We start from the raw sequence: 16,771 nt of genomic DNA on the forward strand, positions 1-16,771 counted from the left end.
GCAGTCAGTGCTGGCCAACCACCATGCAGTCCCACTCTGTTTATCTGTTTGTAATCACTGCCTTTCCTCTGCGGGGACAAACAGAATCTAATCAGTCTAGCTAAGGAATGACAGGGTCACAGGCCTGACTCACTGGCTGGCTATTTGTCAATAGTGTCAAATGGTGGGGTGGTCCGAATGTTGCTGGGCCAGACAGATCAGTCTGGTATATCACTGACAGTAGAGAGAGAGAGTGGGGGTGGAGAGGTGGGGGTTAGGGTTAGTTTGTTACCATCTCTCGAGAACTACAGACAGAAACTGGGGCAACTGCACACACACGCACACATAAATAAACTACCTACACACTCATACAAAGTGCTATCTGTCATATTTGGCTTTCTAGAAAAGAGTGTGTATGTGTGTGTCTGAGAGGGTGGGGTTGTGGGGTTCTCATCATCATAAAGGGGAACTGTTAGATACAGGAGTGTGTAAAAGCCCCCACTGGAGGCCCATCTCAATGTGACCTCTATTAACAACACCCGGGGTATCTGAGTGTGAAATGAGCAGTGCGCACGTGCGTGTGTGTGCGAATGTGTGTATGTGTGGATAGGGCAGATGAAGAAGGACTTGAATTTATCTGTCTATAGCAGGAATGGAGATAGGGCTCTATTTCTCATTTGCTCTCTCACCATTCAAATTTAAAATGCTTAACAAATGAAAACATGGTTAAGATGATTAGTGGCCTCTGTCTCACATCAGCAGTTCTGTTAATGCCTGTGTTTCCAAAAAATGAAAGGCTTCTAAATAATGTGTTCAGGCTTGCAGCTCGATCCCAGCCTGTAGGAAACATTTAATTTCTCACCAGTAGGGAATATGTAGGCTCAGGCTGTAGTCAATGCTGCAATTTCTCTTGGTAAACATGTTTATGGTAATAACATGGGGGGGGGGGGGTTAACACCTTGGCTAATGTTTTTGTATTGGAATATATTCTGTTTAGTCTCTGGGATATACTGTGTAACGATGGACAACATCACAGCTCCCCAAAAATTATTCAAACCATTGTGATCGAAACTTGGCACATCATGTCGTCTAAAGAGTCCGGTGGGTCGGGTCCTCCTCTGCAGTGGAGTGGCTTAACTAATGATTGGGTCAAACTGGTGTTTGGATGTGACCTCATTACTGCACGTCCACTGGAGATGCATCGTTTATCTCTACTCTAAGCTATTATTATTTATTGTGTGAAGCGGAGTTATGTCTTTAAGTAAACTTAAAGTCAGTAAATGTGACTGAATAAAAAGGTTTTTCAGAAGCCAATATCTTAGTCTTTAGATGTTTCCTTTATCTGTTAACCTTACACCTTCAAGATGGCTTAACCATTTTAACCTAAAGAATTTTAACCTTTTTAACCTAAATAGAAATAATACTATAACAGATTTTTCTTTTTCTTTTTTTTGACTGGTTTAGTCTCAAATTAAGTGCAAGGATGGACTGCAAATAAAAAGCTGAAATATTATCTCCTAAACGCTATTATTCAGTTTTCTTCTTTAGCTGCCACAGACTGTATGTTTCACAAAATAAAACCTTACTATGTCTCTATTGGTTTCAATTATCTATTTATCTGTGTGCATGTGCGTGGGTACTGCATTTATGAGCCTCCAGTGTTCAACAGTGACAAGGTAGCAGAGGTTGAGAGGTTTATCTATGTGGTGCCAGTAATTCTTTAAGCATTGGCAGCATAACAGGCAGTTAGCATCAATAATTAGCTCACTATAGGCAGTCAATACGCTCCCCAGAGATTTAGAAGGCCATAACCCAAATGCCTTGTGACTGCTCGCCCTGCTGACAGACCTCAAACAGGCAGATAAATCATACGGAGTGCAGGGTGAAAATATAATTTAACTATGCCGGGACACTATGGCTCACACATGTAAGCACAGTACAAAGACAGAGATGCACATGCAGACAAAGAGTCACATTCACAATCAGAAACAAGACTGTTATGCTATCAATACAACATACATTATGTTAAAAAGGAGAAAAGATAGTTTTCAGTTAATTATAATATACAGTCAGAGGTTGCAGAGTACAATCTTATGAAAAAAAATTTCAATTACCCTGCAATAAATCCTATCCCTGTGATACTTATGGTTAGATTATGTTGATGATGTACATTATTGATTCATTCACAAACCAGTGACAAATTAAAGGAAAAAAATATATAAAACAGCAGAAACATACGGTCCTGAATACAATCACCTCCTCATGCCATCATGCTCTGAGACACGTACAAAATAGCAATATGTAGTTAAGTGACCTTAATTTTGGTTTAAAATGCCCACAAGAAATACTTGTATGTATTCGCATGAATATCTACATAAATGATACTGCTCTGAATGAGTGACCCTTACAGTGACGGAGTCCTGTGGCTCAGTTATTCTCTGGGGCATTTTTGCTACTTCTTGTCCACTTAGCGGACAGAGGTCATCAAAAATCAATATCAAGTTATTCGGAGTGTTCACCTTTAACCTTGTATGTTGGAGGGGGGGCCTCATCCAGGATGACAACCTCTGCCTTCAGAGCGCACGAGGGGTCACTGAATGAGATGAGGATGAAGATGATGGGAATCATATGTTAGGACTTTCCGGTCAGTGGATTTCAACCCAACTGAAAACCAGTGAGGAACTATTTTTTGGAAGAATGGACTTTAAGAGACTTGAAAACACATGTCAAGCTACGTTCTTTGGGGGGGGGGGGGGGGGGGGTTGTTGTGACTAGCAACTTAAGGTTGTGTTTTTATGTTTTTCCCTGTCATCTAACTTTATATTTCAGTCTTGATTTCCTCATTGTTCAAATCCCAAGCATCTCATTCTGTGATTTAGGGTGATAACACAAATTTAGCGTAGTGTTAGTTCTGGCAGGCCATGACGTCAAGCTCTTAATCAGCTCAGCGTAACTGTCTTCACCTGTGCAGATCAGCTGATGGCTCAGCTGACTCCCCGTGGCTGCTTCCTATTGGGGAACTGCATTCAGGGCGCGCTATTTAAACTGCTCTAGTCCGACGTCACCTCCCTTGCTGCTGCTGCTGCTTCCTCTGCCGGCTTTTTTGCAACCCACCTCCACCCCAGCTCCTCCTGTCATTGTATCTTGTTGGTTGCTCTGCTCTGTCTGGGTTTTCTTTGCTGCTGCGCTCCCTGCTTATGCCGTTCATGATGGCTCGTGAAGGGCAGGAAGGTGCTCTTCCTGCCTCAGGCTTTCCACGCAAGCGCGTGGAAGAGCAGGGGGTCCCAGAACAGTACCATACCGCCAAATTAAACTGTGCAAGTAAATAAATATTATTTTGACATAGTGGTCCTGACAGAAGTGATGTTTTAAGGGCTTTAACTCATCCGGGCCTACAAATACAAGAAAGAAAAGAAATATGTCGAGATGTATGCTACCACTCTTAATGATCCCTCAGAGATATTTGTACTTCTGGTCAGGTGTTCAACCTTCAGGATTATTTCTTCAAGATGTACAGTACCAGGCAACACCATGTTAGGCTCATCAACTGACTTTTAAGATTAATCAATTCACCTCCAAATCTCTGTCAGGGTGTCTGAACAAAAAGCAGAGGCTGAGCATGCACATAAATAAAAAATATAAACAAACATAAAAAAAAAAAATAAGTGAATACTATAACTACACTAATGAATTCACCCATTACTCTTGACTGGTTGAGAGAAATATCAATGTTGCAAGCTGTGCCTCAATAAATGGCTCTCACTCCCTGAAAGCAAATTTCACTGGGCACTGAATCGTAAACAATTATTCCAGTCTTGTGGGACGCGTGGCGTAGAAAAGCAGCCGTTTCAGTCGATGTGGAGGTTGTTGTGTAGGAATAAGAGGTGGTGTCATATTACAGCGATAAGGAGAGAAGTACAAGATAACCCTGACTGACTGAGCAGCGTCAAGCAACGTTAGGTGTTATCACCTCCTTTCAGGGAGACAGGGAGGGCGAAGCAAGCAGGGGGGTAAAGAGAGAGGAGAGGGAGAGAAGGTGGAAGGGGAAAAATGGCGGCAGCTGAAAACAGGAGAGGGAGATTATGAAGGTATTCCAACAGAGAGTACATTAGAGAGGGAAAGGACATGAGGGAGAAAGGGAAAAAGAAAAAGAATGACAGGGACATTTTGCATCGGAAAGAGGAAAAGATGAGGTGGCAGAGTTAAGTGTAGAAAGGGATGACAAAGGTATGGAGAATGTAGAAAAATAATTAAGAGAAAGACAGAAAATAAAGTAATAGAAACATCACTTAGAGGGCAGAGAAGAGATTAAAGATCAAGTAGTGTTGAAAGGGGGAGGGATGAAGAGGTTAAGTGACATAGTCGAGGAAAAGGAAAGAAGGCGGACAAAGTGATAAAGGGGGTCTGAAGAAAGCTGTAAAGAGTCTTTGACAAGTGTAGGAGGTGAATGGAAACGTGGCCTACAGTAAAAGCATATGAAGGTAGACAAGGTGAAAGGATTGATGGGAGATGATGATTCTCTGAGGAAACACTTAATATCACTGTACAATTACAGGCTAAACGGACATTAAGCAGTTACAGCTCTGAACTATCAAGCCCGAGGTATAGACAAACTTCATTCTATATCACAGTTGGAGACAATGGATAAGTATTTTGATGTCTGGTCAGACCTACACTCACAGCTACAGTACCACCAAAGACTATCAAGATTTGACCATCCTGCTGATCATCACACTAGTGACTCCTCCCCAAAAGTCAGCAGTAGCAGAGCGATTGACTTCCTGAAACTATTGTGTTGTGCGTTTCAAATTGCTCCCACTTTAATAAAATCCAACTGATACTATAACAGTAAAGAGAGATCAGTGTCCCCTGCTTCATTGACATACAGTACAGTAAACATCTACCTTTTCTTGACATTAGCTAGGCTTTGCTTTATCATGAGTAGCCTAATAGTTTAAAGTAAGGAAGTAAGAGCACGTCAATATTAAATTGCACAATATCTTTATCAAGCCAAGTTTCAGTTTTACTTCTCTCCATCTTTGAAGTTATAGCTGGTGAATAATGACCTACTGTAGGTCAACTGCCAATACAAGATTAACTATTACTAAGGTGATATAAACTCTGCACAGTAATCCTGTCAATAACTATGGATAATAGGTTATGCTATGTCCATGAAGGTTCTCAGTCATCCAGGTCAATTTTACTAAAACTCCACAAGAATATTATGCTACTTACACTGGTGTTCTCATTGTTTTTTTTTTGTTTTTTTTGTTATTTTGTAAGTCCTTTTTGTTCTGTACTAACACATGAAGTAGTTTCCATTTTAGGCTATTTAGTGAGGCAGAGAGTAATTAGTTCTGACTAAAGACTGGAGTTCACAACCCACCTTTAAACTACAATTACCATTTTTATCAAACATAACCACAATCTTAGATGAGTGGTTAAAAAAGGATTACCTACACCTGATTTCACAAAATATGTTTAAACTTACTATAGCTGGTATATGGTGAGATACATTACAAATTGTATTTCCTTTTCTTTCTTTTTTTTGAAAGTGGGTTTGTGCAGAATTTTCCAATATCAACATTCATGAAAAAGCAAGAGAATGAGAAGGTGCACATACTTCAAGTTAGTCTCTCTTATTACTGCTTTGCTCTTTTATTCCTGCTTGCCCTCATAAACAGAGTGCTGGTCATACTCCCACTTCCCTCTCTGACCTCTTGAGACATTCTTATTCATCCATTTTCTGATCTCAGCGTGAAATAACCATGGAGATATGAAGCCATGATATGAGCCTTCAAATTCATTTGTGTCTCTCAGGGAATAGTGTGCACATGAGGTCATAACTCTCATTAAAAGCTTTGAATATCTTTGTATATTGCTATATTGCCACTTTGTTCAAATCAGTCTAATGCCTTGTGTCTAGCACACACAGCGGAAAGAGTGCAGGCACACAAACACTTTGAAGACACATAAGTACAAACAACTATCAATACACCAATAAATTGGTCAGGCTATTCACATGTACAGTATTTAAACAGTGAAGAAAACTCTTCAGAAACCTTGAAATTTGGATTATATATATATATATATATACATTCATATTTATAAATGTCCAGGCAGTAATGACAGTAGACATAAATCAAAGACTGCATTTCAAAGCTTATTATCAAACATAGAGATACAGTATGCACACATACTGTAGAATTAAAATCAGGTCACTCGTGCTGATTCATTCATTATTCAAGGGAACCCGTAGCTTTGAATTAGCATTGAGGTTTGCGTCTTCATTAGTGATCCAGGAGGCTTCCGTGGGCCCACAAACTCTCTATAGTTGGATTTTCCAGAAAATAAACTGCCAAGAAAGATCAAGAGAGAAAGAGAACCTCCAAAATCCCGGACATCAGAAACAGAGTCTCGCCAAACAGCTGATATAGCAAAATGTGGCAGCTAGAAAGAGGTGACGTGAATTACAATAAGGCCTTCACAAGCGAAAAAAAACAAAGACTTAAAAAAAGTAAAAACTAAAAAAAGAAGACGACGAAGAAGAAGAAGAAACTAAAGGTATTTTGTAAATCTCTCAGGAGTTGTTTTCTCTGTGTGTCCAAGAAGAAAAATAAGAGATGCCTTTGAGGAGTGAGATTTCAAAGTTGCCAAAGTAAAGTGAGGGATTTGTTGTCTTTATCTTGCTTTGAGGTTTTGGGAGAAGCCACATCGAGCCACACATAGATTGTTTTTTAGGCCCCGAGGCACATGATCTGAAGATGCGGTATTAATACAAGCCAGACTCTGTCAGGCTTTCTATCAACCTTGAGAGCTTCTTCAACAACCATCACTTACTAGTTGGACTGTGGCAAATACATGTAGGAGACAAAAGACTGGATGTAGAAGCAGGGAGCATGTGGAGTTCACTTAACCCTGATATTACAATGTCATATGACACAATCAATAACAATATTTCATCAACCATATAATAAGAACGGCCTTTGCGAAGATTATACTGTCTGGAGACACTGTGTCACAGCAGTGTTGATTCAACTCATGTGGTCTCTTTTCAATTATCAGATGTTTCACTTAATTAGATAACCTCACAGACATATTGTCCGCCCCTGCTGTATCACTATTTGATGCCTGCTATTTTAGATAGATGATTATTATGCAGCTATATCTGTCCATGTTCCTCATACTGCATTTGGCTCACACACTTATTATTTGGCTCATTTTCCATGGGAAGAAAGTCACAGTTGTCATATTGACTAATCAATACAGCAGCTGTCATGTCTTCAGAAAGAATTGACTCGCCTGGTTGCTTCAATATGACCACACCGTGGCAAAGTGATGATATCATTAACTTTCCTCCAAACATATTTGATTCCTTGAGCAAAGACATTGATTCCTTTGGGGCACAAGCCAAAAGGCAGCCGTCATCCGTCTGCTGAGTTGTACTGTAGATGCTCATGATTTGTCCAAACTGAAATGCACTGGGTCATATTATGAAAATATTGAAGGATGAATCTTACTAGATCAGCACATGGTAAAAAAAAAAAAATTCAACCAAATTATTTCCAGTCCAGTTGAAAGTTAAGAGGCATCCTGTTTGTTTGTTTGTTTTTATCTGATGAACCCCAACTCACTCATAAATGTGAAACATACCAACAAGACCTTTGTTATTCAATGTGCAAATGATGTGGATAATTTCCTAAGGCAAAAGACACTACATAATGTGAAACAAGTAGATTTTAAGGTGCCATTTAATGTTCAAATAACAGGCAACAGTTTAGTTACTGCAAAATTATTTAGGAAATATTTTTTTTAATGATTAAACATTTACTTTATTCATTAATTATATTAACTTATGATGTTGTTGTGAAAATACGGTGCTGTTGTGTTCTGTACGGTTGATGATGTTTACATACACAAGTGTTTACACATACACATGTACCTATGGCTTGATTGCATTTACCCCATTTACACCTGGCATTAACACGCGTCTCGTATCTAGATTATCTGGTCAAGCGCTATCCAATTGCAATCCGATCACTGATAATGCATGTTAATGCATGTTAATTCCAGGTTTAAACGGGATAATTGTGTCATTTTGGTTGTCGTTGGTGAGTTTGTTTTAGCTGTTAAGGCACTTTTCTATTGTGCTGATGTGTACCTTTACAAGGTGTGGAACATTTTACACATTTCAGTCTTTACTTTCTCATTTTTAAAAAGCCAAACTCTCCAAATCTGTGCAACACATTTTCACTGTAATACATTTATACCTGGTAGCTATTTGATTCAACCACCTCTTTGTAGTGGCCCACGGGAGCAATCCAATACAACCATATTTACACTGGTGGCCGCTTTGGGGCTACACTGGGGCAGTGAGTGATTTGTTGCCTTATACAGTACAAGGACAATTGCAGCTGAAATTGCAAAGGAAGCATTTCTCACAACAGTTATGAAATGTTAATTATCAAACCAAAGAAACAAACAGATGGTTAAAAGTTGCATTTATACTCACTGTGGAAATCTTCACTCAGTCCTGCTCTATTTTTTTGGCTCTGGATGTTTACAGTATGTAGGAACTCAAACACACGGGTGCCAAGCACATGAGTATGTTTTGGCAAGGTCGGCATACTGCACACGGAGCAGAACAGGTGGAAGTGAATTCCCCAGCTGTACATTCCAGACAGGCGACAAGCAGGCTGTGCTCTCAGGGAGATAGATGGGCTGCACGACTGGGTGTGAGGTGGAGTGGGGTTTGTTGCCACTAGACCAACTGTGGCCCTTTGGTCCCCTCAGGATTCTATGATTACAAAGGATAACACCAAACTCTCCCTCTGAGGTTTGGCAAAACCCACCCTGATGAAAAGGACTGCAGATGAAATGACCTTGACCCCCCAGGCTGTTGTTATATTTAGAAAGATAGATGAACACATGTACATTATAGGAAGAAATTACACCTGGCTATACATACATTCTGCATGTGCTGTTTGTTGGTGCAGTTTTGTATTGGTTAATACTAGGGCTGTCAAGTGATACATTTTTATCGCATTTTTTCCATAGTTAACGCGTGATTAATCTCTACAGTATATTAAAAATATAATATATGGGGGGGGGGGGGGGGGGTCCTGTGAGGGTCTGTGACCGCAGCGGGGACAGCTCCGTGACACTACTGTGAGGCTGACCGCCGGTGAGTGCTTTAGGACGGGGGTGGCCTCATGGCAGCACCCGCTGCTCGTTGAAAACAGCCGTGATACGTGCTTTCACATCGGAGTCTTCAAACCAGAAACGTCGCTAGTCACTTTTGACAAAAAAAAGCCGCCAAGAGGGTTTGGAAAATCGCCAGATTTAGCGAGAAAGTCAGCAACACTGCTCAGAGCTCTGGTACATGGATGTACGGTATATCCGCTCTCATTCTTCTTCTTCGTCTCGGGAGCTTAGTGGCGGTGGCAACCAACTTGAAGGTGCCTTTCCACCACCTACTGGACTGGAGGTCCCACACTCCAGTCCAGTAGAGGAAAAAATGGGCCGCGATGAAAAAATGTAACGCATTATATTTTTAATTAATCGCATCACGATTAACGCGCTTACTATAACAGCCCTAGTTAATATGCATGATTTTAACAAGGACTGAATGTTTAAATGATTTTCCATGATTTTTTCCATGATCACAATTAGCATACCTCGTAAAAGTATGTTAATTGTGAGAAATACTTTTTTCTCCTAAAACACAATTCTTCAGATTCCCACACTGTAGATTTTACAGCATGATTTACTTTTATGGAATTCAAATGCATGACTTGTACTTTGTAAAAGGAGTATTATTCCAGTGTGGCACTGGCTGTAAAGGATTTGAGACACTTCCTCTTTCTCTATCAAAAAGGCTGACTAAACTTTTAGCCAAGCTGTAAAAAAGAACAAACAAACAAACAAACAAAAAACCCAGCAGGAAGCGACAGAGATATTAATCAAGGTGTAACTTTTCATTGAATTTGTCCTTTATCACTGAAGCACTATAAATCTGAGAAGACAGAGTAATCAGCCATGAAGGGTATAACATAGGGGCCGGTGTAGAATGGTCTGAGGGGTTTGAATCCTGTTTTAAAAACCGCCCACATATCAACCCCACCCCCCCTCCAATACAAAGAAAACAGACAGCGTTACTTATTAGTAGCTCCCCCTAATGAGCATCAATAATCCACAGTCATTATAAAGACTAACTCCAGCAGAAAGGTTAGCAATCCATTGTATCTGGGGAAAGGTGTGGTATTTAGAAGTGAAACCCTTAAGCTGCATCAATCAAAAAACAGCAGCAGTTAAGTCACAACTCCAGGGAGCAACAGAAAAGGTTAAAACTCAACAACAACAACAAAAAGACACAACCTTGTGGTTTCAGTGTGTGTGGCTGTCAGTGAATGTTCGGTGACAACTGTAACCATAGTCCAATTTGTAAATTAACATATTTTCCTACAGTCTTTCAACGGCAGCCTAAATCCCCAAGAGACGAATAGAAAATCCAATCAGATTCCATTTGTCTAACACTTCTTATTGTTGTTGTAGATCATGTCAGCAAGCATCTGCTCTGAAAGCACAAATGTGGACAAAAAAAATGTAACAGACTCTCCAGAGTTTCTGGAGGAAACTAGAGCTTCTTTACGGTTCAACAGTCGCCATAAACCATCATCTGTATGTAAGGGTCTCCAAGGATTTGCTGCTTATACAACAACAACAACAAAAAAACACAATAAAATTGAATGTGGGTGCTGCAGCGGTAGAAAAGTAAAGGCTAAATAATTGTATTTGAGCAAGTAGTGATTTTGCAACTTTTCACTCTGATTAAATCAGTTTATATACTACATTTCCTGAATGAAATTTATCTAGAACCTGTATTTTCCCTTTAATTAGCGTCACAGTTTAATTAGCGTCACAGTTTGGCCAAAATGTGTTCTTCATTTGAAAACACTCACCCCACGTATGCTGAGACAACAGATTAAAGGTGGCATTAAAAGTTTGGAACTCTTTTTAAGTCTGCAGCAGGTGAATGGTTCTCATTTAAAAGGCAGATTTTAAGTGGAGTATCATTTAAACTAAACTCTTTTGGCACAAACGTCAATATTAAAATCAAGTCACTACTGAAACATTAGTTATTGAACAAAACCCTAGGAAATGCTTCCTTTAAGGCTGGATGTCAACAGCTTGGCTAATACAAGTGTTTGGGAAGATTTAAAGGTGTAGCTGAACACAGGAATTGTTGAACAAACACAATGATATTTTGAATTGATTTATCTATGAGAACATTCTCATTGAGGTGTGAGAGGCCAAAACAAAGCGCTGTGTTAATTCACTTAACCTCTATTGTTCTGCGCTGTCACAGAGAGACGGTTATTGATTCCTTTGCAGTAGGGTATCAAACTCCCCAATGCGTATGCACACATACACACACACTAATGAATGCACATACTCACAAGCACACACACACTAATGAATGCACATACTCACAAGCACACACACACACACAATCACACATCACTGACTCCCAGCAGAGAGTGGATGTGAAAGATGAACAGAGAGAGAGAAAGAAGAATTAGATCTGATCAGAAAAAGACCTGTGGTGCCTCAGAGTCATCACAGTTTCACAGAGCCGATCAATAACCAGGAAGAGTTAGACAGAGACACGCAGTTGTGTTAAGCAGGATCCAGTTCCCATAGGATGTACAGTCTCACTAATAACCATAATTACAGCAAAGGGCTTGCTTTACACATAGTTTTGGACTCAACTTAAGGGGGGTACACACATAAAGATTTTTTAAATCTCAACCGATTTAAGGCGGCCGCCCCATGTCGAGGCTACAGTCCTCAACGCAGGCGTCCCCGGTTCGAATCCCGCGTCGGGCAGACCTTTCCTGCATGTCATTCCCCCTCTCTCTGCCTCCCCCTTTCCTGTCTATCTCTACTATGGCTATCAAATAAAGGCATAAAAGCCAAAAAATATACTATAAAATCTCAACCGATTTTTTATCTGTGAGAGACCCCACACATGAAGATAAAAAATCTGTGATTGAACAGTTTTGATCGTATTGTATGTGGTGTGCTGCGATATTCCAAACACAGCACACCACACACATAAAGATTTTTCATAATCTTGACCCTCCGGTCAGAAAACTCAGAAAGAGATCCGCGGCATCACCAGCGATACCAGGGGTGTCGTTGTAGCTACTCTTTCGGGTCTATTTCCGGAATGGACAATAAGAGCGACGTAATTATTTTTTTTTAATGAAAGCGGGACACTTCAGCCTTTACAACGATCCCATCTGTGTGTGTCATTAACACACTTATTATTAATAGGAACTCGTGCGCTGTCACGTGACGGGCTGTGAGCGGCAGGAAATCTCCCGTGTATGCGTGAATGTCTGTACCCCTTTTCCACCGAGCTGGTTCCGGTGCTGGTTCGGAGCCAGTTCCTGCTTAGCACCGGTTCTTTGCTTTTCCACTGCCTAAGCACCGGTTCTTGGTTCTTAGAACTGGTTCCAGACCAGCACCAACTTCTTGCTGGGCCAGAGCTGAGAACCGGTTCTTCCAGGGGCTGGCAGCAGGGTTACCTTAGCAACAAGACCAGCGCTAAGATATACAGACACGTTATCGCTACGTATTAAGTTTGTTTATCGATGTAAACACAGTTGAAGCTAACTAGCTGAGCTACAGGCAGTGGCTAACAGCAGCTAAAGCTCATATCAAAACATATCGCCGTCAAAACGTAGTTGCCGGTCGCGGCGATTACGGCGAAGACGGCAGCTTTTTCCTTCTTTTTTTTCAGCTGGGTTTAGTGTTATCGTTAATTAAAAGCCTAGTCTGTGCTTCCAGACAACCGCAGGTTGGACCAGGTTTTAATTTTCAGGTCCGTTTATAACTGTAGCAGGCAGCAAAGACAGGAGCAGCTCCTGGATGGGGAGTGGGGCTCTGACTTGGCTCCTGATCAGTGGAAAAGCAAAGTGGTTCTTTGGAGGCACCAGAGTTGAACCAGTTAAGCACCGAACTAGCACCAGCACCGAACCAGCACTGGAACCAGTTTGGTGGAAAAGAGGTAGAAGCTCATGTAATGCCAGGGCTGTACTGTGGCTCTCTGTGAGGTTGCCGGTGTTGTGCGGAGAAGTGGCTCGCCGCGAGCAGCATGCAGAACTCGGCAAGCAGAGCTCGGCAAGCAGGCACTTCTCGGCACAACACCGGCTTTCCACACACAAGATTACTTTTGATTGAAACGGCCACGGTTGTCGGCCCCCATAATCGTAAATATTGAACATGTTTAATACTTACGATTATCGGCGCCGAACGTTTTCCGAGCCGATTGTCGGGGGAATTTTGACTCTTAACACACCACACACTACAAGAGAATCTTATAAGATAATCTTAAGAGCCTAAGATAATCGGGCGATGTCTGTCTTTGGTCGGAAGGGGGAAAATCGGGGCAAAATCAGCCCGATTATCTTTATGTGTGTGGCAGGCATTAGAGAGGATGTTGAGGAGGATTTTTTTGTGACATCACAAACCAAGCTCCCGTCCAGGGGTGTAAAACATTTTCCTGCTCTTTAGATTAATCGGAAACAAACTTATCTTTGAGACTGTTCCACAATCAAAAGAAGGAAGGTCATTCAACCTCCGTCTCAATTAATATGCAGTTGGATTTGTTAGAGAGATAGTTAATTCATTCATGATATAATATTTTTTATTCATTTTAAGAGAATGCAAGATCGTCCCATGAATGTGTATGCATAAGTGGATCTAACATACTTTCCATCATGATGAGTACTGAGGCATTAAGACACCCCTGTTTTTGACTGAGACTGAAAACTGACCAATCACAGCACAGAGCTTAGTATTCTGTTATTCTCCTGACTTTCAATTTCACTTTAATCATCATTAAAAAAGCATTAGTGTTTTCATGACTTTTTCATGTTTGAAGTGATGAATAGCTTCTTCTATAACAATGATGTGTGATGTGTTATTAATGATGGCATAATTGAGAAATGACATTAATTAACCATTAGTGGTGTAGTTACCAAAAAGGTACATGGAGTTCATAGTGGAAACTTGAAATTACACCACATCCAATGTACTGCAGTTAGAACTTGTTCTCTATTCCATTTAACAATATTGAGAAAAGACGCATGTTTTTCATACAGCTAACTGCACAAAAATACACTGAAGCCCTACAGTAGTTGGTTTTTGTTATGTAAAAGTGTACACTATGATCTTCTAATACTTTTTTTTATGCTGCACAGTTCCTCAAGTTCCCTTGAGGGTGTACAGTATCTGCTTTCATAAACTGAAAGGGTGGCTGCAAAACATAAAGGTGGCCCCACTGTCTCCCACAGCAGAACGCTCTGTCTAGACAGCACATCCACAGAGAAAAAAGAATTCTTGTGTCCATACAAATCATGACAAATCACTTTGCCCTAGACAATGGAGTAGAAGCAATATGGGCTTTGAAAACTGTGAAGGTTGAGGAGGAAATGCAGGTGGAAGATAAAAACAAAAAGTCACTGAGGGGGAATTGTGTTTGTGGCTCTGTGGGTATGAGAGGGGGAGCAGGTAGCAGGTAGTGTGCAGGTGTAGGGGAGGAGTGTACACATACACTTTTGCAGAGTTTCCGTCATCTGAGAGCCCATGACAGCATTTGTCTCTCTGTTGCTTTGACTCTGGGGATTTGGGTCACAGGCTGTGTTGGTGTTTGCAGCCAGAGCCTGCTGAGCCTTGGAGAGAACCAGTCTGTTATAGTTTCCCCATCCCAAACCTACTGAACCCCCAGCCCTCCTACACACACACACACACACACACACACACACACACACACACACACACACACACACACACACACACACACACACACACACACTATGAGGTGAAATCAAAGTCAAAACAACTGGAAAGACGCACAGCGACGTGTGTGTGCACGCATGGTTACTTTGTTACGCGTGCGTGCGTTGTTACGCGCAGGTTGTATTTCACGCGTGACAAAAGCGGCGTACGTATGAAGCAGCGTGTGCACGTCTGTCAGTCACTGTTTGACAAATTATGTTACGCGTTCACACGTACGTGCGGTCGCAGATGTTGTTGCTGCGCAGCAGGAAGTTGATCTGCACCGTGCGCACCACTCCGCGTAACTTGACGTGTAATGTAGTTGGCCTTTTCATTTTAGTCAACCAGGGGAGGCAGCAGTGAGCCAGACTTTGCCTGCCGGACGAGAAGAAGAAGCAGCAGAAGGAGAAGGAAAAGGAGAAGGAAAAGGAGAAAGGAAAAGACCAATACATCCATGCATGCTGTGGGTGCTGGAGGTTCCCGAAAGTGCGAATGAAATGGATATTCAGAAGAGAAAAAAAACAGATTTTTAGCTATAACTTTGTAACCATTCAAGGCAGACGACCGGGCTTATACTTTTTTCGTTTTGACGAAGATTTTTTCAGCTTGTAGTTGCTGTCGTGGTTGTTGTTTTTTTCATTATTGTGTTAACGTTTGCTGCATTATTTTAATCATTAACGTTATATTTATTCGGTTAATGTGTATTTCGTTTGTTAGTTATTACGAAGATTGCTCAGAGTCCATCGTTGCTATGGTTACAGTGAACGATCAGCTGATTTCATTGTGACTGACGTAGCTTCCGGCAAGTCCGACATCGTCTCACCGACAGGCAGCCCCCGTTCAGGTAAACAAACAACATGGAAAACTGTGATTAAATAATTAACAGTTAAAGCTATTTTACCTCCAAAAACAGCCAGTGTCGTCAACCACAAACTGTTTGTGGTTGATCAAAGTTGTTAAACTGGCTGACTTTACTAGCTGCACTGTTTGATGTAGATTTTAATGATTAGGCTAACGTTAACATAGCTAGGCTAACATTAATGCTACATGCCAGCCCTCACTGTACTTTTCTCACTGTTTTACAGGTTACAGATAATACAGTGGCTACAGCTGAAGTTGAGTTCGATGAGACGCTCAGTAAAACGAAGAGCCTGACACAAAGGTAATTTAAATATCTTATTCCATGCATGGGGATCAGATATTATGATGCATTTGTGCAGGAAGTCTGTGTGGTTAACTGCATTACTTTGATTATATTGTGTGTGTTTTTTTTAGGTCAAAAAAGAGGACAAAGGCATCAGACCTGCCACGATGGAGAAAACGTGATGATCATCTCTGTGTCCTTGAGGAGAACAGTGTGGAGATGCTTGATGAACAAGAGCCAGGATTTGGTATGTAATTGTGCATCATTATTCTTATTTTGGTAGAAAAACATCATGTTAGGATTTCTATGCGGATGTACCAGTCCAAGAAGCTTTCTGAAGTCTGTAGTAGTTGTAGTCGTAGGCCTGCACACCTCAACATCACCATAATACTTCATTTAGAATGTGATTTTCACAGGGCCTGATTTAAGCCACAGTACCACCTTAAATTAGCTCAGTGCAGCATCACACCGGTGCTCTTACCAATCATATTTCCAACACACGCAACATAACACCACCTGAGAACTCTCTCCTAAACTTCATATGGATGCTGGCAGAAAATGGAGTATGCCAGGGTGGGCTGGCTTATGCAATATTTACAATTACCACCTTTTAATTCTACATATAAGTGTATTTTCAATTATTCTGTCAACAGACTGGCAATGTGTGTTTGAACACCGTTTTACCAGAGTTTTATGGAGTGGGTGGGTGATAAGCTCCTTCAAGGTGGACAAGTTGTGCGCAGAATAGAGGATGATACATGTTGGAAATTCCCACGGGTCACGTGATTCCCGTGTCATCTT

The 16,771-nt window shown here is 41.1% G+C and overlaps 1 protein-coding gene across 2 annotated transcripts in view; it reads right to left on the reverse strand.

The window, feature by feature from the left end:
* Positions 1-16,771, reverse strand: part of erbb4b (erb-b2 receptor tyrosine kinase 4b) — a gene marked incomplete at its 3' end in the record, with an annotated part of 352,419 nt that overhangs the window by 281,960 nt on the left and 53,688 nt on the right. The window lies entirely within an intron of this gene.

This window comes from Trachurus trachurus (assembly GCF_905171665.1).
Source record: "Trachurus trachurus genome assembly, chromosome: 21".
Taxonomy (NCBI): domain Eukaryota; kingdom Metazoa; phylum Chordata; class Actinopteri; order Carangiformes; family Carangidae; genus Trachurus; species Trachurus trachurus.